Genomic DNA, 23174 nt, shown 5'->3' with positions numbered 1-23174 from the left:
GCAGACTACACACTCATTTGAAAGTCTTCTGTCTCGCATCTCTGACATCTCCATTCTCTTCCACTTAACGATACCACGTGGTTAGGTTAGGTGTGTGTTATTCGGCAAAGCAGCTAAAGTTATGAGGCGTCAGTATATTGTCTGTAAATTGCATATATTCTATGGTCGATTTGCCTATTTTTCCTCACGTCATTGACGAGATTCGAGTCCAGGCCTTTTCCAACCGGTTTGGTGAAGACAAGTGATTATATCCATTGTACTATCCGCATCTTCTGATGCATTGACTCACCTTGACTTTTATTCCACTACGACGTGGAATTTTGCTGGCTTCAGTAGCCATCCAGATTCATTTGGGTCAAACGCTTTAGGTGAAATTAAATAACTAAGAATTATCCAAATTTGTTTATTTAAAATATTTTTTTAATTAAAAAGACTGTTACAAAATAACACAATTCTTGTTCCTGCCTTTGCTCAGCATAGCTTCGAGTTAATGCAGTTACTCGCAGAGTTTCTGTAAGAGTTATGATAAAAAAATAAAAAAAATCGGTTGCAAAATAAAACATAAATCGATGACTTACACATAATAACAACTAAAATATAAACTTCATTTATTTTTATTATAAGAATAGTTTTAGCAAAGTATTTTGCGAAGATTATTTGCACATCACTTTTTTTGGTTTAACCTCATTTCTATAGAGCCGGATTTATACGAAATACAGTCTCCTCAGAGAAAACAGATAATATGGATGGAAGCAGTTCATTCAAATGCCATTTTCTGTTACCTTTTATCTCACAATGAGCGTGAATGAAAGTGTTTCAGCAGAGGGTTGAAGATTAAATCCAACCAGTGATGATAATTTTGCCATATTATGGATATTACGTACTGTATGGCTTTGGTAGTGCACTAAGTACTGGCATTAAGTACTGTGTACCTCTAGTAATCTCCAAGTAATATCCGGATTCCAGCGAACACGAATAAAGACTATATTTTAAGGATGGTTTACAGAGAGACAGACGCTTACTTCCACCAGTCAAAACACTCATTACTTGTAGCCGCCACTTGGAGGCGTTCCCACTCTATCCTCTGCTCCGACGAGATGTGGAGGGGAGTAAATTAAACAGGGAACTATTAGAGGCAAGCGAGGTGACATAGTTTCCCCAGGCATGCAGCGAATAGAGAGGTTACCTGTACGCTACGAGACTAAATAGGGGTACCGAAGCCGTGTCTAAAGCGGTAAATTACATACTGGTCGGAGCAATGTGGCCGACCGCTCACCTTTCTAAATGACTTCTCACTTCTGGGCGGCCAAGATCGCGGTCTTGGTAACTCCCGCAATAGAACGCCAGAACCGTTGAGGTGCCGAGGCAGAAAAGTGACCCTACCAATCACGATATATCGCCTTGATTGTCATTACACTATTTTTCTCTGGGTTCACGAGGTGAAATGGAGAGGGGGGAGTGCCCAGTGTCGCAGAGGGAAGAATTGTAGTCTGCAGCTTCCCCCTCCACATAGAGCAAAAAAGCATTGAGAATGGATTTTAGGTTAAACTTGGTGCTGACGGACCCACATCACAATAAAAGTCTTATAAATAACTTGGAAGTGTAGTCCCATTACGATAACATTCAACAGATTAGTTTAATAACAGTATTAGTTTATCAATTTCGGCAAAAGTCTTTTTTTTAAGGAAAACTAAAAGCCTAAGATTAAAAAATAAAATATATATATAATAAAATAAATATATGAATATCTATGAATGACACACATTTTACTAAGTACATGTCTGCTTATGCTTGTTTCGTTTATATATATATATATATATAATTGAATATATAAGAAATTGTTTTATTTTACAGTTTTATTTTATTTTATTTTAAAAGTACTGAAGAGCTAACATACTTTCCGGTTATCTTTAGAATATATAATAAAGTAAAGACGTGTTAAAGTACCTAACGTTACATACAAATCACTGCTTGCGGATACTCCTTAAAAAAAGGGGGAGGTAGCCAGCTAACCCTTGACGTAGATATACCTATCCATGTACTCGTATGTGATGTGGTATATGTTAAGTGTCAAAGAAACTATGCTATGAGGCGTTAGTATGTTGTGTCTGTAAATTATGTGCATACTCTTCGATTTTCCACTTTGTTGAACAAAACACCCAAATTTTGAGGATAAAAAACCATGTAATTCTCTCCTGACACTGACTAACTTGGCCACGTATGAAAAAGCCCGTAAAAATTCCTCGCGTCATTGTCGAGATTCGAACCCAGGCCTTTGCCAGCCGGTGTGGGAAGAACGATAATTATGTCGGCTGTGTATACAATACTGTATTATTATTATTACTATTATGACCTCGTCTGTTTCCACTTCAACTGCTTCGGATTGTAGTTCTTGTGCTTGCTGTTCCTCCTCCAGTTCTACTCAGTTGTGTCCGTATTTCTTGTTCTTTGTACTTGGTCACTCACATCGTACTTGATTTTTTCCAAGACTGCAGGAGCTATCAGGTTCTTCTTGACGATGGTTCATCTCTGGTCTGCTATTCGCTGACCTGAACTGTCGGGAACCGTTCCAAACCACTTGATGTGTAGTTTTGTTCGGTATATTGCCATGTCGGTCCTTAGCTTCGTTACTTCGTAGTTGTTCATCTGATGAACATATTCATTTCGATTCTCCACTTCATGCGTTCCTTTTTTTTCCTTCCTGGGTGATTACTAGCGCTGTTGCAGGAAGCACTTCCAGTTGGTTGGACTGGATTTCCTTACCCTTCCCTTGTGGTAGCCATACGGGGAACAGCGCTGCTTGCTCATCTCTCTTCCTGGGCAGACTGTCGCCGACTTTTCGAACCGACCCGTCTGCCTAAGGTCTACACACGAGTGACTTTATCCTGCACCGCACTCAACGCAGAATGTTCGGTATTTATACTTCTCATCATCATCCATCTGTGGAAGTGGATCTTTTTGGTTTTGGTTTTTGCATCCAGTGGTGGATAGCAGTTATTGAAAGTGACACTAGTTTATTATTTATTTATTATTATTATTATTATTATTATTATTATATTAAGGTCACCTGGAAATTTACTTTCAACTACCCATATGTATTGTATCTGTAAATTGCATTGTGTTCTCTAGTCAATTTACCTACTTTTCTGTACGAAAAACCTCTGTTCCTTTTTGCGGTAAAAGCCATACTATCTACGCCTCAGACCGATTAACTCAGCCACGGAGTGAAACAAGCCCATAAAAGTTCCTCGCGTCATTGACGGGATTCGAACCTGGGCCTTTTCCACCCAGTGTGGGGTGGACGGTGACGATACCACTGTGCTACTGCACAGACTGGAAGTCACACTAGATGGCGTCACTCTGCCTCAACCGTCATTTCGACCTTTGAGAGGAAGGTCCGATGAAGTGACTTTCGCGTTTTCCCCCCCTTCGCGGCGGGATTCGAAATTGGGTCCATCACATTGGTGGTCCGACTTCGTAATCATTGGACTAATTGAGTCCCTTTTATTATTATATTTACTTGTTTTATTATTTGAGTCTGCGCGTAGCACAGTGGTATCGTCACCGCCCTCCCCACACCGGGCGGAAAAGGCCCGTCGATGACGCGAGGAACTTTAATGGGCTTTTTTCACTCCGTGGCTGAGTTAGTCGGTCTCAGGCGTAGATAGCAAGGTTTTTTCACCCGGACCTGGAGTTTTTTCGGCCAGAAAACATGTAAATCGACCAGAGAACACAATTTAAAGACAAAATAAATATGGGTATACGTAATCTTATACAGGGGGCCCTAATATCTTAATTGGTTGGTTTGTTTTATTATTTGGTCTGTGCTACCGCGCAGACCAAATAATAAAACAATATTGCCACCGTCCTCTCCACACCCGGTGGAAAAGGCCCGTGTTCGAATCCCGTCGATGACGCGAGGAACTTTAGTGAGCTTTTTCACTCTGTAGCTGAATTAGTCGGTCTCAGGCGTAGATAGCAAGTTTTTCCCCCAGAAACTGGGGTTTTTTTCGTCCAGCAAACAGGCGAATCGACTAGAGAACACACGCAATTTACAGACAAAATATATATATATTGGTAGATGTAATCATTTACAGGGGACCCTAGTATCATAATTTTTTTTTTGTTTTATTATTTAATTAATAATTTTTGGTAGGCAGCAAGCAAAACAAAAGTTTTAACTTTCATTTCAAATGTCTGAACATTTAATCCGTTTTTGGAATCGTACACTTCTCTTCTTTCTTTGAAATTATAACGTTCACTTAGTGACTATATATCCCTGTATATATGGAGACCAAATTGTTAGCGTCACCTTGAAGCTCTCATTTCAATCTCATTTAAAAATGCTATACGATAAAACCTTAAGAAATTTCTGGCTTATTCTTCAAGACTTGCTGTTTGTCAATAACTCTCATATTTCAGTCCGATACTTTCATTCTTTTTTATTATCTCCCATTCTTCATGTCTCTGTAATTTGGAAAAAAAAAAAAAACCGCATTGCGTTCAGCTCTTTATGTGTCTGTTGAAACAACGAAATTGAAATTCTGTCGATGAATAGGTTCATTAATGACTGACTTTTCAGTGCATAAGATGAACATTTTACAATGTGAATTCATAAATTGCAACGTATGTAAAATTTTTTTAGATGGAGCTTCTTTTACTTTGCAAACCCCTCTTGACTTGGCTGTCTCAAGATGCAAAGATTCATATATATTGTATATATTTTATGTAACTAATCATATTGCAATAAAGGAATATTAGTATAATTATAATTAATTACTTCAAGCAACGCTGTATGTTTAATTATCTTAAAGGTTGATGGGATCATGTAATTCACATTTTTCCTACAATTTTGCAAAAGTTATATGTGGCAGGATTCATATGTTGCCCTAATTCTCAAACATTGCATTGTGTTAAATCGTAAATGCCCTTTTAATTCTGCAGACCTCCTCAGAAAGCAAAATTTGACCTATTAAAGTAAGGCCTCCCCAGGCTATAAAGTTTGCTGAGGAGACACGGAAAATGTGATACGCTTACAAGATGAAACTAAAATGTACAGGTTTAACATAGCAGACCAGATAGATATCATAACAAGAGAAATGCTAGTGCAGAAATGTCAGTGACCACCCCAGGCAGGAATTCATGACTGGACTCTGAGACAACTTTTATTCTACTGTGATGGATGTGTCGACAGCAGAAACCTACAAACGAACATGGAAGAAATATAAAAGATGGGATTCCTTAAACCTATTTCCTTACTCCTCCTGCAGTGGACGTCTATTTGAGTGCACAGACTCGTAGCTAATCACTTGTAACTTGGGAATTCCTGTGGTTTTCAGACCGCCTACCTAAATTTCTCTTATTGTTAGCTAGTTCCGGCCTTTCGGGGATCACAGCTTTTTTTCCCTTCTCTCTGCTTCCAGCAGGCTATCCTTACGCCGTACTTCTTCACCACTGAAGCAGAATAAGACGACCGAATTAATCTCCGACAGCTCAATATGCCAGCAAGGCCACCTTGTTGCCAGAGCAACTTAATCCACTAGTAACAATACAACCTCCAACATTACAGTTTTCTCCTTAGGGCTGGAGTGTCTTCAAAGACGTTCTGCCTAAAGAACAGAGATAAACAGCTTGTTCTATAAACCTTTCTTCAGATAGACTAGGGGACAGATACACAGAGAGATAAATAGAAAGTTAAAAATTATTGCAAATTTTTTAGATGAACAGAAAACTTACAATTTTAGTTTCTCTTTAAGAAATGTATGAGTTTTGCTTCACGATAACCTCTCTAGACATTTTTGCAAATGCAGTGACGTAACGAAAAAACCTTGACTACAATATGGTTATTTTCTAAGAAATCTGTGTAATATTTCGTCACTTCCTGCCTTAATTGACTGTAGTGTGCGTTGTCAAATGTCCTTTGTGTAGGTGAAGTCTACTTTGTATCTATATAAGTAACACGCCCATATTAATATTCATTAACGTTAATATTCGTATAAAGCATGGTAACATTAAAAATATTTAAATATAATCTAAAAATAATTTGTCTTTTTAGCAATTTTTCCTTCTGTCTTTCTTACTAATTTGGCTACTTTCCTTTGTTCTAACCAGTAGCGCGCCTAGCATTTTTCTTTGGAGAAACTGAGGATCGGAGTCCTCGCTCTGACGTAGAGAAAATTGCTCAAGTTTGGGGGATAGTCGGAAGTCCAGTAGCTACCCACTCGGTGAATAGACTTTTTCTTTCGAAGGTTGCATTTTTGTATTCCCTGAACTTTGAATAACGAGGTCTGTGTTTATCTCCAGTACGACCGTATGTACTGGAAGTAGAAGAATGTACAAAACAGAGATTTACTACCGTATTCTGTGGTTCTACATGGATTCGAACATGGCTTGAGTAATTCTGTACTTTTATTGACTATTTGGCTAAAGGAAATAAAGAAATTTATGAGCGAGCGCATGTGTGTCTGAACTGACTGTGTTTTCCGGATAAATAACTCAAATGTGCAATTTTTAATTATTATAAAAAGAATGGGGAATTTGCCCTCGTGGGTAGCACATTTGGTACGAGTATAAGCACCGCCCTACTCACACGTGGTGGTAAAGATCTGAATTCGAATCTCATCAATGAAGCAAAGAATTTTTAGGCCTTTCACAACGTGCCTCAGCTCTCAGGTGAGGGTAGTATGGATTTTTCTACAAGAAACTCGGTTTTTTCGTGCAGTAAACAGGCAAATGGACCACAGAACACACGCAATTTACAGATATAACATATACGACACAATAGGGTCTAAGTTGCATGGAGAATTTTGATTATATGATTATACTAAAACTCATACAGCTGGTATTTGAACGGTTTCGATATATAAGTAGATATAAAATATTTTTGACATTTTCCATATTCTGATGACTACAAATAACTTATAATTTACATGTTGCTTTTTTTTTTTATTTTAATAAAACCTCAAACACGAATGGTATTAGACCTATGGGTGGGTTTGAAGGCTCAGAAGATACTTGTTGACATTAAACTTGAATTTCTGTAGATTGCAATTTTCGGGAAGAAGAAAATTTGGTTCTGTGAGTTTTAAATTAGACAGTAAATGGATGCTGACTAGTTGTGGCACGTGTTCGGACTGGTTTGGAAAAGAGACAGATGGGGAAGATGATTATTGATACCAATTCAGAAGAACAGTACCCATGGAAGTGTCTGTAGGAAGCAGCTGTTATGAAAACGCAAATTAACTTATGCAGAACATCGGCGACTAGGGCCATCTTGTTCCGTGTATATTGCATGTGTGTGTGTGTGTTCTGAGGTCGATTTTCTGTTTGCTGGACGAAAAACCCGAGTTTTCGGGAGAAAAAACCATGCTACCCTCGCATGAGACCGACTAACTCAGCTATGTTGTGAAAAAGACCCATAAAAATTCCTCCTGTCATCGACGGGATTCGAACTCAGATCCTTTCTATCCGGTGTTAGGAGGACGGCGATCTTACCAACTTGTGCTACCCACGAGGGCAGAAAAAATATATATATTCGGTGATAGTTATAATGTACCGTGAAGGACACATTATATCGGATTCATCCATCTATACATCTTTAGATTATATCCACGTCATTATTGCGAAAGCACACCAGATAAAAAACTAGGTTTGTGTCCCAGTTACTTAAAAATGACAGATTTATATAGTGTTACCAAAGCTGGAGATTGTAGGAATTATTTGGTGAATTTTCTAACTGATCTATTGATATTAGAAACAACAAATCAGTTAGAAAATTTAATTCATTTTAATATATTAGTAACAGGACAAAAACAGTTTTTTTTAATGGTACAGGAAACGTTTATAATGTAGAGAGGTACTAATAAAATAAATTCTACTGAAACGTTCGAAATAATCACTGATGTGATTCACTGAGTAAATGATTTGATATGCCAGCATGACTTTTTCGAACCAGAAGCGTGATGGGATTTTTTTTACCATACATTATTTTAAGGTAACCATATAACCACCATAATCATAGACTATATATTTATCCTGTAATTTTCCACGCGTTTCTTCAATTAAACCGGACTTTAACGTAGCTAGCCAGCTACGTTATGGTCGCCAACAGCCAAGGCACGTGCATCAGTATGTAACAATATCAAGTGTGTATCATGGAATACCAATTAAGGATCGCTAACATTTATGGTTAAAGCATCATGGAATATCAATTGACTGATTCAAAGTCATTGCCATCCATTGGCAGTAAGTCATAAATAAACAAAACAACTAACGCGACGACGTCCAAAGTATCATGGAAAATTATATTTGTGACGATGTTTAGTGAATTTTAAGTGGGTCGTTTATACAATAAGCTGGTTCCCAACTTCTCGTATCAATTACAGGGTAACTTAGCATCAGAGATACGCGTAACCAGAATTGAACTTAGCAATGAAATTGGCCTCCAAGTACAGAATACAATTGACGAGAAAACGCAAATAGAGTTGCTCGCTCCCCTCTAATCTGTTTCTTTTGCACTTCATGAGTACCCTTCCGTAATGGTGTAGTTTTCGCTACTTGTCATTCCGTTGAAGAGGTCTGTTTTCAGTAGAGGCCTGTCATCAGAGAACGGAGGAACTTCTAACGCCTCCTTATTGAACTTTTTTTAACAGCAAAGTAATTTTCCTTGGTGGTTTTAATGTTCAAAACTACAGTTCCAATTTTCTAGCTGTTGTACTACCCAGTCAGCAGAAATTGTTGTTGTTGTATGATTGTTGTAGTAGGGTTTTAGGAGCATCAGCGACTAAGGTCATATTGTTCCTTGTATAATGTCTGTAAATTGCTTGTGTTCTTTGGTCAATTTTCTGTTTTGCTGGACAAAAAAACCCGAGTTTCCAGGAGAAAACACCATTCTGCCCTCATTTGAAACCAACTAACTAAGCCACGTTGTGAAAAAAGCCCATAAAAATTCCTCTGGTCGTCGACGGGACTCGAACTCAGGTATTTTCCACTCGGTGTGGAGAAGACGGCGGTTTTACCAACTGTGCTATCCACGAGGGCTCAGTAGAAATACGAAGGGTTTTTTTATTACTAATGACTTCACTTAGCTAGTTCAATTACGTGCCAGAATAACAGACAGTCCTAACCATACGCCAAACGTTATTTATCGTCTCCTCGCCAACAAGCGTTCAAAGTACATGGTCAACATTAGTTGCCCTCTGAATACCTCAAATCACAACTTGGTGATGGTCTCTTCTCCAACTTAGCCTCTCACCATGGTCATTCCCAGCATCATATGGTTGGGCATTACAAGAATGCGAAATGGCATGAACTACCTAAATTTGCTCCCCCTTTTTCTTGGCTGAACTATTGTTTTAAATCTTCTTGTCCTATGATTTGCTCAGATGGTGTCAGTGAAATTATTCTGGTAGGGATGAACTCTTATTCCTAAAATTTCTTCCTTTATCTAAATAACGGTTTTCCAATAAATGTCTGAAGACTATACAAGATAAGAACATAGAATATCGCAATTGGCTTCAATTCAAATATCCAGCTTAATTTTCTGCCCATCCTAAACTAGCAACACCTTATCAGAAAATTATTAATAAATTGAAACTCTATCTTGAAAAGGCTAAGAGTAGGGTATTGCTTCTTGTTTGAAAGGTAACCGAGCCATCTGGTCTCTTGCCAAAGCAACTTAATCGCAACCATCCATCCATTCCGATGGGTGGATTCTGCTACGTTCTGATGGATGATCTGTTGCATCCTCATCTAACGATAAAGATGACTCATTAACATTTTTTTATCTCCCTAACTCTTGCATCGATGATCTTACTAAATCTGCTGTTATCAATATTTCTCTTGGTCTTCGACTAAAATAAAGAAGAATTCTGAACAATCTTTAATACTAAAAAATTTCTTTCTTAAGTAATGAAAATATCTATCAGCTGCCAGCGCTTATAATACCTTGAAAAACTTTCCAGTGGATTTACTATCCAATATGTTTCTGACATTACTGGTTCGCTGGTGATATCTTTGCTTATCTTAATCATCTGTGGACAAATTCCTTAGAAAAGTCTGAAGAAACTAAGGCAGTTGTTTTCGGCGTTTTTAAGGCTTGCGATCGATTTTTGCGTAAAGGATTTTACGGATGCTTTTTATTTATTTGTAACAAATTCTCCTCCCCTCAGTATACGTGCAATACAATTTACTTTGTTTTCTTTATAACCTTTATCACATTTCTTCTTTCTCCTATCTTGTTTAAGACATCCTCATTTCTAACTCTGTCTGTCCTTCCACGCTCTCCTGGCGCATAATAGCCTTAGATGCTAATGCGCCAATAAAATCATAATCTAATCTAACCTTCCACGCTTTCTCCGCATCTACATCTCAAAGCTTTAGTTAGTGTCCATGTCTCAACACATTAATCATGATGCTCCATACAGCATCTAACTTCTTCCTTAATTTGATTCATTCTCTGAGCTTCCTGTTCTTCCTAAATGTTTGCTTCCTCTTCTCAAACCTTGCCCATTGCATTTTTAGTTTTAACTTCTTGACTACTCCCATAGTTTGTTAACAGATTGCCAAAATATCTATATTTATTCACTTGTAATATCTTCTTATCGTTCAGGATTAGTTCCTTTCAGCCCTCGTGCTTAGCACTGCTGGTATAATCACCGTCTTCCGCACACCGGGTAAAAAAGACTCGAGTTCGAATTATGTCAGTGACCCGAGGTTTTTTTTTATGGACCTTTTTCACAACATGGCTGAGTTGGTCGGTCTCAGGGAAGGGTGGCATGGTGTTTCTCAAAGAAACTTGAGCGAGCTTCTCGTCCAGAAAACAGGGCAGACATAATATATACGGCGCAATGTGGTCTAAGTCGCTGAATGCGCCTAAAACTCTACAACAGCAACTTCTTTTAATCACTTCCCATCGTCATAACATTTATTTTAGGAAAATTTATTCTTATTCTGTATTCTTCCCAACTTTCCTTGAGTCTTTACAACAAAATCTAATACTTTTCTAACAGCACCATATCATCTGCAAATTTGTCTGTACAAATTTACTCCTGTCCTTTACATCTTCTTTCCATCTCCATATTTTTCTCTTCCTATTATCTGATACACTGTTGGTTGGTTGTGGTAGGGTTTTCGGCGCATCAGCAACTTAGGCCATATTGCGCGGTATATAATATGTCTGTAAATTGCGTGTGTTCTGAGGTCGATTTCCTGATTTGCTGAGCGAAAACCCCAAGTTTCCGGGAGGAAAAACCATTCTACTATCTCCTGACTAACTCAGCCACATTGTGAAAAAGGCCCATAAAAATTCCTCCCTTCATCGACAGGACTCGAACTCAAGCCTTTTCCACCTGGTTTGGGGAGGACAGCGATCCTACAACTGTGCTAATCACGAGGGCGAATTTCAAGTTATTCAATGTTCCAGTTATCTGAATTCATAAAGCAGGCTAAATGCTCTCCACATTGTTGCCAAATACCAACCATTTTGAAACAATTTTCATAATTACTAATATCGAATTAACCATTTTCCAGTGATTTTTTTATAAATTGAATAATATTATATTTCCTAAAACAGCCACCAGGTGACACTAATTTAGAAACTTCTTTATACGTAGGTTCTCAGCTTCTATTGACGACATCATCATTGAACTTGTAACTGAGAATGGTTCTTTTATTAGTGAGAACTGAATTTTAATAAGATGCGTTCTATATAAGATACTTTCAATAATTGCTGAAAAATTATAGTTTTCTAAGCTTTCATAAACCGGCGTATTATAAATTTCATAGCACTAAACGAAAACTTCGCTGTTGATGTTTCTACGTTATTATCATAACGTATATAATTATGCAAAACTTTAAGCATCCTTGCTGTGGTGCCATCTGGCGACAATTTATGGCAATTTGCGAATGATGTCACAGATTTTTATCGATTTCGAATTGACTTGGTTTTCATTTGGTATGCCTTGATCTCTTAATCATACCAAAATAAGACAAAAGTGGAATGTTCCATTCTCGTTGTAATGGACTGTGTGGACTATGTAATGGATTGAGTGGACTATGTTCCCTTGTCGTTAGCTAATTTCTCTCTCATGTTTTGAAAACCAGTTTTTCAAAAAAGGGCCGGGACAACGGGATGCATAAATGTATTTCAGAGAGGAGCCACGATTTATTCGAAATTTATTACAAATTTTGAAATAAGAGAATTTCCAATATACGAATCATTTTCGTACAATTAAACGTATACAAATTAAATTAAAATGTGTAATTTTGGAATCAAGAGTCTGATAATAACAAAGCAAGATAATAACTGTTTTAATAAAAATATCTCTACATAAGTAATGCAGATCAAATTTTCAAAAAGAAATCAATAAAAAGTGCAGCAAATTAAAAAAAAAATAACCATGGAGATCTGCTGGCTTTCATATTAGATATTTTATCCAAATAATTTAATAAATGATTTACGTCTAAAATTTTACTCAGGTGTTCTATCGACGTTTCGTAACCCAAATAAATTAAGAACCGCGGCGTAATCTTTATATAAACTAACTTGCGTTAGAATCAAAGGACAACTGTGGGTCCCTACAAAAAAAAAAAAAAAAAAGAAAAAAAATATCAAGGGCTGTGTAAATCATTGGGATCATCCATACAAGTCAAGAAAGTACCAGCGGAAATAATTGTTTCATGAGAACACTGAATGAATAGTTGTTGCCTAGAAACCTACTAAAAGAAAACTTGGTCATCCTGCTTCTCCCCCCCCTCCCTTTCTCCGTAGCCATGTGTAAGCACGTGCGCCTCCATGAAGTTGTCCCAGTCAGACAGCAACGATCGCCATTCGTTGTTTTGTTCGGTGCGGGCTGGGCACCGTGCCTCACGGCTGTCACAGGAATTTCTCACATTTAATAATAATGTTATGCCTTTTGGCTTAGCCACGGAATAAGGGGAGTAGTAATACGCTCTCGGAAGATAGGGCCACACAAGTGTTCTTTGTCTCGCGTGTGAAATGATTCTGTCTCGACACTTAAAACTTGGTAGGTCCTGGGAAAGCTTTACTTACTAAGCCTAATGGAAGATTCGGAGCATACCACCTTGATGTTGGCATGGTAACAAACAGAGAGAGATAAATGGCTTAATTACTGTTATTGTCATGATCACTTACTGCATGTTGTAGTCATTAATATCATATAATGGCTGTTTCGGCACAGAGAAGGACCACCCACAGTCCTGCTAATAAAGACAAGAGCGAACATTGAGAAAAATTGGATAATCCAAAGAAGTTGAACATGTCGTGGCTGTTTACTGTCGTAACTTTGCACATTTATTTCCTCGAGCTTATTATAATGATTCCGTGAACCACACCCTCGCGAGAAATTGCGGGCATTAAATTGCAGTGCTGCTGGAAAAAAACACACGCAACCTGTATGTTTGGAGAAAGGCGGTGTATCGACACCAACAGAAAATTTACAGCCAACTTCAACAGGCATTTCCTGCAAGATATTATTAAAAGGAGATTTCTGTAATCGGAAGCTACATTTTCAAGTGGCAGTTGCAGTAACACGCTTAGAACTCCTTAAATCTTTTTGGGTATAAAAATTTAACTTAAGGAACTTACAATTCATTCTTGTCGTAGTTAAAAAATCATCACTGTGCTTGATATATTAAACGTACAAGGACAATGTTGAGACATGAGATTCATCTTGTCACTAGGCGAGACACACCCTTGAAGTAGAATTCCGCTGACTGTTGGCGAAAATATGATGGTCCCTTTCATCTCACTGAGTGAAAGCGATGACCTTCGATCGCCTTCTTTAGGAGAGCGAAAGTATGGTAGCTGTAAATGAACTGGTCGAGGTTGTAGGTTGGTTGTTGCAGAACTTCTCAATACTACTGCATCGGAGCCCGATGTAAAACTACAAATTCTGGACTCCTCACGAGTTTCCGAACGCCCCTACATGATCTTTAACAACCATATCAATTATCGCCCCCACCTCGTGGTGGCAGACCTTGCGTATGATAGTTTCGCCACTGATCTGAGCTTACATGTCAAGGGCTCTGTGAAGTTGCGTTCTCGAGTAGCAACTTGGATGTGTGACTTCCTGAATAAACTTCTGTCATTGTGGGAACTTCTTACGCCATTGATATCAGGTCTCAGTCTTTTCTGTACACAGCTACCATATGGAGATAGTACATGTCAAGGGCTCTGTGAAGTCTCGCGTTGTCGGGTAGCAACTTGGATGTGTGACTTTCTGAATAAACTTCTGTCCTTGTGGGAACTTCTTACGCCATTGATAGACCATGGCAGGTCTCAGTCTTTTCTGTACACAGCTACCATATGGAGATAGTTTCTCGCCTTTTACACTCAAAAAGTGCATTATTTTTTGATGTACTGTATTCATGTTCACAACACGCCAGCTACAGCCACTGTTCCGACTCGAGTAGCCCTCATGGTTAGCACAGTTGGTAGAATCGCCGTCCTTCCCATACTGGGTAGAAAAGACCTAAATGTTCCGTCAATGACATGAGGAATTTTTATGGACCTTTTCCACAACGCAGCTGAGTTATTCGATCTCATGCGAAGGTAGCATGGTTTTTTCTCCCGGAAATTTGTTTTTTTTTCATAACACAGAAAATCGATCACAGAACACATGCTGATGATCCTAAAACCCTTCTACAATAACAACAACGGCCGTACGCGCTAAAGCAACTAAGACTGAGGTGTCAGTATATTGTTTCTAAAATCTGAGTTTCCGAAGGAAAAATCATGCACCTCTTACATGAAACCGGCTAACTCAGCCACGTTTGTGAAAAACATCCCTGAAAATTCCTCGCGTCACTGACATGAATTGAACTAAAGCTATCCAAATCGTGTGGGAGGATGTCGATTATAACCACTGTGTCATTCGCGATGGCTCTTGTGTGTCCATTTCTTCCTAATTTGTTTTTCTTGTACAATAGATAATTTTTTGGAACTCTGTATGTAAGTTCGATTTTAAAGTGGTAGTGCTGTCGCTTTCATTATTCGGCGATTTTTTTTTTTTTTTATTTAAAGTTCGTATTTAATTAAAGAAAACTTTGGATGAGGCTAACTGAAACCAAGAGTTCACTGTCCTAATCCGTATAGGACATTGAATTGTAAAGAAATTCTTTCAGATACTGTTCTCTATGTGAGCACTTTTTTAAGAATACTCGTTCAAGGTACTGAATTTAACATACAGTAATTATATGATTGCTTTTAATCTTTGTGCGTTTTTGATCCTCTTTTATCTGTGATCCACTGTAGAAATAACTGTCAAAGGACTTCCAAGAGAATTTGTAAGCACTTGCCCTACCCTGGGATGCGATTGTTCTAATTGCTTAAACTTTTTAAATTGTTATTGTCTTGTCTTAAATCGTTTTGTTTTAAGTTGTTACAGTGTGTAAATTATTTTATCGTGTTTTAATTTTAAATTAGTAGTACAAGGTATCTTCCCTCCCCTTTAGTTTTAACTTGTAACTGCAAGCAGTTCTGTTGTCTACTAAGTTGTGGAAAGGACGGGTGTAGCCTGTGCGGACGAGGCTCTTTTCTGATTTATTAGCTTAAATTGTCATATTAACTTATTTCTAGAGTAGCTTTATATTCCTAGTTACGATACTTAGTTTAAAGTTTAACTTAGACAGAGATTTTGTAGGTATTACTTGGTTATTATTTTTATTACTTAGTTATTACTTAGTATTACTTAGTTATTAGTTTTTATTTAGTATCGGTAACGGTATCAAATCCACGTGTTACAAATTGAACGAGAGGTCTTTTTTTTTAACCAAATTTAGTCGATTTATTAACCAATTGTTATATTAAATTATCTTCTATAAGTAGATTATAGACCTAGTCAGGATCCTTAGTTTATTCTAAATTGAGATAGCGAGATTTGGAAGCTAATCAATACTTACGAGTCCGTAGAAGTACCGTTCGTGAATTCCCGCCATTTTTACACGATAGCATAACCTTAGTGTAGTATAGTGCATAATATAATATTGTCAATTAATCAGTAAATCTATTAATCTTGATAAACTTTATTGTCAATTAAATTGTATTTTTAACTCTATATACACTGGACTCCCGCTAGTCCGAACTAATTGGGACCGAGCTCTGTTCGGATTAGCAGAATTTCGGATTAGCCGAATAACGTACCCCAGATTTTAAAATGAATAAGGAGTGAGTGACGTTGATAGCTTGAAGTAATGCTTCAGGAAATCCCAAGCTACCTTTGATGATGATCATTAAATCAGCGAAGCCGAGAGCGCTTTTAAAAATATGAACATTAACAATCTTCCAGTTCATTACAAATGTCAAAAAAAAGCTTGGATGAACGGACAGCTTTTCATTGAGTGGTTTCATAATCAATTTGTCTCAGCAGTGAAACGTTTCAGCAATGAAAATGATTTGTCACCTCGCGCCATTCTCCTCATAGACAATGCGCCATCCCACCCAGACGTTTCCGAGTTTACATCAGGGGATATAAAGGCAGCTTTCTTACCGCCTAATGTAACACCGTTATTACAGCCCATGGACCAGGGGGTGTTACAGTCTATCAAGCTTGCATACAGAAAGAAATATCTGAGGTCCTTGATAGAAGATAACACCAGTTCACTTTCTTTACATGAGAAAATGAAACAAGTGAACTTAAAAGATGTTCTATATTGGGTTGCTGAGCTGTGGGAGAGTGTAACCGGTGGCAAAACATACCATCTTCTAATCGATTTTCATCGTTACGTCAAAAGAAATTAACAGAGTTTGTTACTTCTGAAAAATGGCTTTTGTTCCTGTTTTGGTGTATAAGTATTGATCTGTAGTTTTAATAGGCCATGTCAAACACTGATTTATTAATTTTGTATTAGTACAGTACTACAATAAAATACAATTTTTTGTGGAATTCTAAATGTCTTTGTACCATTAATACCATTTAAATTTAACGTATTTAACATATATTTTGCGAACTAAAAAATTTCCTCTCCGCTGACCGAAACGTGTTCGGATTAGGCGGACGTTCGGATTACCGGGGTTCGGATTAGCGGGAGTGCACTGTATATATAACGACTTAATCGTAACAAATAATTAATACATAACTATAGTGGTACACGTGATACGGAAGTTGTATAAAGGGAACTCGTAGAAAACACTAGATACCGAAAAAAATATATATAACATAACTGTTTTGGGATATAACTTAAGGATTTAATTTTTGTTTTGAAATTTTATTGAATTAAATCGGAATCATGACTCTGACCAGAGCAGCAAAGCAAAAGGCTCAAGCTAATGGGAGTGCTGTGGTTCAGGGGAGAACTGAGGGGGGCAGTTGCCCTCTGAATCACAGTCTTTTAAAATGCACTGTTTGCTTGATGTTTGCGAAGCAGTCGGGTACGGGACATGATACTGCTAAGGGGGATGTCTTTGTGTGTGCACGATGTAAGGAGTGCAAGGAAATCAGGCGACAACTCAGCGTTGTTATGGGCCTTTATGAGAGCTTGAAGGACAGGGTGGATGCCCTCGAAGGAAATAAATTGAGGGGCCCATCAAGCTCTCAGCCGCCCACATCAACGCCAGAGCTTGCACTTGGTCATCAGGCAACACAGAGGCAGCCCCCTAGGCAGAATGCGCTGGTCCCACAGGAACTAGTAGTTGTTGGTGACTCTATTGTCAGGGAAGCGGGGAACATGCTTTGCAAAAAGGATAGGTGGAATAGGACCAGGGTATGTCTGCCAGGGGCAAAGGTTGATGACGTTGTAGAGCGGATATCATCTTTTAAGGGCACAAAAGGTGATATAGTTGTACACGTTGGCACTAATGATATTAAGAGTAGGAGACCGGCGGAATTACTTAGCAAGTACAGGTCACTGTTGAAAAAAAGCCGTGAATTAGGGTTGAATTTGAAAGTGTCTGCAATTCTGCCCAGACACGATAGGAGGGAGTATATGATGAGAGCCTTGTCGATAAATTCGGCCCTGGAGGGATTGTGCAAGGCTCAAGGGGTAGAATTTTTTTCAGCCTGGACTATACTTGTTAACAGGAGAGATTGCTTCTACAGGGATGGGATACACTTAAATAGAAAGGGTGCAAGAATTTTTGCTGATGCTGTCGAGGCAGAGTTAGGTGGGTCGGAAAACTGCTAGCTTGGGGGAGACAAAGACCAATAGATTGACAGTAGCCACTGGCAGAGGTGAAAGAGATTCTTGCACTGCTTCTATTAGAATGAGCAGAAGCCTGAAAAACAAGATGCATGATATTTCAGAGACTGCTGGGAGTCATTGCGGTACAAGTAAACACATGGGTTGTGTTAGGGTAACCAAGAATAGAAACAGGTGCATGTATACCTGCGTGTACACCAATGCTAGGAGTTTGGTAAATAAATTTGATGAATTTGAGGTATTGCTCAAAACATCAAAGGCAGATATTGTTGGGATATCAGAGACGTGGTGTCACATAGATATAAGGAATGCAGAACTGGAATTTGGGGAATACAATGTGTATAGACAGGATAGGAGGGGAGGAGGGGTTATGCTATTAGTTAAGAAACACATAAAGTCCAAGGAAGTGAAGCCAGTCGACATCGATGGACAGGGCAGTGTCGAGTCAGTTTGGTGTGACATAAGCATAGGGAAATCAAAATTGAGAGTAGAAGTGTGCTATAGGCCTAATGACTCTGATGAGTATAATAAGATATTGTACAGGGAAATAGAGTGGGCCAGTAAATCAGAGAGTCTTATAATGGGGGATTTTAATTCCCCAGATATTGACTGGAATTTGTTGGTTGGTCACTCGCACACTAGCAAGGCTTTTGTGGATTTATTGGATGATTGTTTTCTACATCAGCATGTTCGTGAGGCAACAAGAGGCAGCAATACTCTTGATCTGATTATCAGTAGTGATTCTTCATGCATTAAGAATCTGCAGATAAATGAACCACTAGGTGCCAGTGATCACAGTGTGTTGAAGTGGGATTTACTCAAGGAGGTAACTACCATCAGAGGTAAAGGAAAGGGTTTTTGTTTTCGTAAAGGCGACTATGATGGTCTGAGACAGTATTTAAATTCTATACAGTGGGACCAACTGATGATGTTACCAACAGCAAACTCAAAATGGGAAGCATTCAAGGAACTAATCTTGGAGGCTACCAGGCTTTACATACCAACTAAGAAATATTGTTCAAGGTTTAGGCCTAAATGGTTGTCAGATGAACTAATGAGACATGTGGCAGAGAATAAAAATGCATGGGATACATACAAATTAATGGGTGACATGGAAGCCTATGATAGATATAAGTTGGTCTGTAACCAAGTCACAAAGGAGATTAGGCAGGCAAAGGCAGACTACGAAAAATCCTTGGCAAAGGATGCAAAGAAAAACAGAAAAGAGTTCTTTACCTATTTAAACTCAAGAAGGAAAGGGATGAATCAGATTGGTCCACTGGATATTGATGGTTCAACAGTTGAGGATCCTGCTCAGGTGGCTAACAATCTAAACGAGTATTTTGCATCTACATTCACGCATGAGGAGTTATTCAGGAAGGAGAATGATGTAGGTAAAGTAAACATTGGCAGTGAGCTGGATGATTTTGTAATAACTGAGAGGAAAGTGGAGGAGAGATTGTTGAGGATAAACATAAAAAAGGCACCTGGGGTGGATGGGATCTATCCAGTTATATTAAAGGAGGCATCAAAGGAAGTAAGCAAACCCCTAGCCATAATTATGAGAGCTTCTTTGGACTCAGGGGAGGTACCCATAGACTGGAGATGTGCAAATGTAACCCCAATTCACAAAGGAGGATCAAAGGCTGACACAAGTAATTATAGACCTGTTAGTTTAACTTCTGTTCCAGGTAAATTAATGGAGGCACTGGTTAAAGAAGCACTGCAGGATCATCTAGACAAGAATTCAGTTATAGCTCAGACGCAGCATGGTTTTGTTAAGGGCAGGTCTTGCCTGACCAATTTGATTGGATACTATGATGTAGTCACAAAAGAACTGGATGCAGGGAATAACTTTGATATTATATATTTGGATCTTAGAAAGGCTTTTGATACTGTTGCACATGGAAGACTGCTGCACAAATTGGAGCAGTGTGGCATTGGAGGCAAATTGCTGCTATGGATAAGGGGATGGTTGAGTGGCAGAAGACAGAGAGTGGTAATCAATGGACACTGCTCAACGTGGACTAATGTTATTAGTGGAGTTCCTCAAGGTTCAGTGTTGGGTCCATTGTTGTTTTCGGTGTTTATGAATGATATTGATGATGGGATATCAAGTTTAATGTCCAAGTTTGCAGATGATACAAAGGTTGGCAGGGTTGTTAAGGACACCACTGACGCTATGCTGCTGCAACAGGATCTGGAAAGGTTGAACAGATGGGCTGAGAGGTGGCAAATGAAGTTTAACATTGACAAATGTAAAGTACTACATATGGGAAACAGTAACCCCAGAGCAACGTATCAACTGTGCGGTACTACACTGACAGTCGTGGAGAATGAAAAGGACCTGGGGGTAATTGTGCAGGCAGATATGAAGTTCTCTGAGCAGTGCAGACGAGCTGCAAGAGTAGCTCATGGTGTCTTGTCAATGATATACAGGAATATTTTTCTAGCAGGGATAAGGAGGTGATTATTCCCTTGTATAAGGCAATGGTTAGGCCACATCTTGAGTACTGTATACAGGTCTGGAGGCCTCATTTCAAGAAGGATGTAGAGCTGCTGGAACGGGTACAGAGAAGGGCAACAAGATTAGTGAATGTAACAAAGGGTTGCTCTTATGAAGAAAGGCTTAAGTTTTGCAAATTACAGAGTCTGGAGACTAGGCACCGGCGAGGTGATCTGATAGAGGTGTATAAGGCTTTGAATGGTTTGAGCATGCTCAATGCCAATGGGATTGTTCATCTTGCTCAGAATAATCAGCTCAGAGGGCATAAATTCAAATTGAGGAAGGACGGATGTCGGATAGATATGCGGAAATTTGCCTTTGGCCAGCGGGTGGTTGGTTGGTGGAACCGACTTCCATCACTTGTTGTTGAAGTTGATAGCCTAAACAAATTTAAGGCTCAACTGGACAGGTATTTCGAGCGAACGGAGGGGTGAAATGGGAGTGGTGTGTTTTTTTTTTTTTTGGCTGATGCTGAATAAGCTTGCTTTCTTGCATCATATGCCTCTACTAATGCTAATGCTAAGGATATTAGTAATAGTAAGGCCAAATAATGCAAGGAAGCGGACTTTTTCTGCATCAGCCGACAAAAAAAAAAATAATAATAATAATAAATAAATAAAAAATAAATAAAAATAAATAATAATAATACAGAATATTCATATTATTTCCATCCCACAAGGTAACCATCCAATTCTGCTTTAAACTTACCCGGACTCACTACATGCTTTGTTGTGGGGTAACTTACTCGAGTCTTCGACAGCCCACTGTCCACTTCATAAAATTCAGTCTTCTGTTATTCTCTGAGGTCTTATATTACTGCATCGTGGTCTTCTCTGCGAAGGAGAACAGATATTACAAGTGATATTTTTTCCGGAGCCAACCAAAATGAAAAATGTCTTCCTATGTCGACTTAAAATTCGCCTGTATAAAGTAAATAGTGTGATTCGAAGAAAGGAATACTCAGATCGTTTTACTCGTATTTCTGGAGTTTTTGTGAAATTCCTTTCGATCTTTCTGTGTACTTCCTTTTGAGAAAACTTTATGCCTGAAAGAAAACCTACCGTTGGAGTTTTCCTGTTTCTTCCAATCGCGCTATTACTTTATATATGGGTGGACTCTTATTTTATTTCCTTAAAATTTATATTATTGGTATCAAACTTTAAGTCGACGTAGAGAAATGTACTGCTTGATTGACTTTTTTTTTTTTTTAAACTTTATTTCCCGTTTTGTCTGCGTTGGAAAGAATATTACATATATCTTACTTCCGGGCCCAATAAAGGGCATTTATAGAGCAGGCCTCTCTCATTCATTTTACTCAATCCTTTCAGCGCCTTATACACCTCAATCAGATCTCCCCTTAGATGACTGGTTGTCGAACTTTGCAGTTCACACCTTGTAAGCCTGGCATCACACTGTATTGTGCATCGATTTCACTAATCTAGCCACTCTTCAGTGAACCCTCTCCAGAAGGGCCTTTTATACAATAATCCAAAGACATTCTTACCATTGTCTTGTATAGATGAATAATGACGTCCTTCTGTCTACCAGCAAAGGTCCTATAAGTCATGGACAGGACACCACATGCCTTTCTAGGCTGCCTGCTCACACTGCGTGGAAAATTTCATGTAAGATTGACTTGTAACTTCTAAGTCCTGAATCAATGTTATCTTCTCACCAGCTTATACGTGGCTCTAGGATTTCTTTCCCCCAAATGCATAACCTCATATTTAGGGGCACTAAACTTTAGTTGCCATATTTTGGATCATATATGCAACGGATTCAAGTCTTTTTAAAGCACCAGGGCTCTTCGGTAACCACCTTTGACACCTTCAAATTATGAGCAAAATTTGACAGTTTGCCTTGGATGCCTCGTAAGTAGAGACTCAATGCCCATCACTGGGTGTTAATTGTGTTATGCGCAAAAAGTATTACGAAAAAAACTATGGAACCCTCATCTGAAACCAACTGACACTGTTACCTTTTGAAAAAAGCAATAAAAATTCCTCGCGTCATTAAAACTTTGACTTTTTTCCGGAACTTAGTATATGAGAACAGTGATTATAAATCACTGTCCTACTGCGAGGGCAACAAGGAGAACCAAACTTATAATGTATTTTATATAAAAACAACTCTATTGTTACATTTGAGGACAGCTACAGATAGTAAGTCAAAGTGCTCTCATACTATCATAAATATGATGATAGTATGAGAGCGAAAACATAGGTATTTAGCAAATTTATACGGAACATTTTCTGACTTGCTTAAATGGCAGAGATGGGGCAAACTAGATTATGTCAGAACTAGAGGGAGGGACTAGTTGTTTGTTGTTGTTGGGTTTAGGAACATTGGCAACTAAAGCCATGTTGCATCATGTATATTGTCTGTAAATTGCGTGTATTCTAAGGTCGATTTTCTGTTTTGCTGGACGAAAAACCCGAACTTCCGGGATAAAAAAAACCATGCTACCCTCCCCTGAGACCGACTAACTCAGCAACGTTGCCAATAAAAATTC

Source organism: Mastigoproctus giganteus, chromosome 8 (genome assembly GCF_048544385.1).
Source record: "Mastigoproctus giganteus isolate SK-2022 chromosome 8, ASM4854438v1, whole genome shotgun sequence".
NCBI classification, from domain to species: Eukaryota; Metazoa; Arthropoda; class Arachnida; order Uropygi; family Thelyphonidae; genus Mastigoproctus; species Mastigoproctus giganteus.
This window is presented reverse-complemented; position numbering follows the sequence as displayed.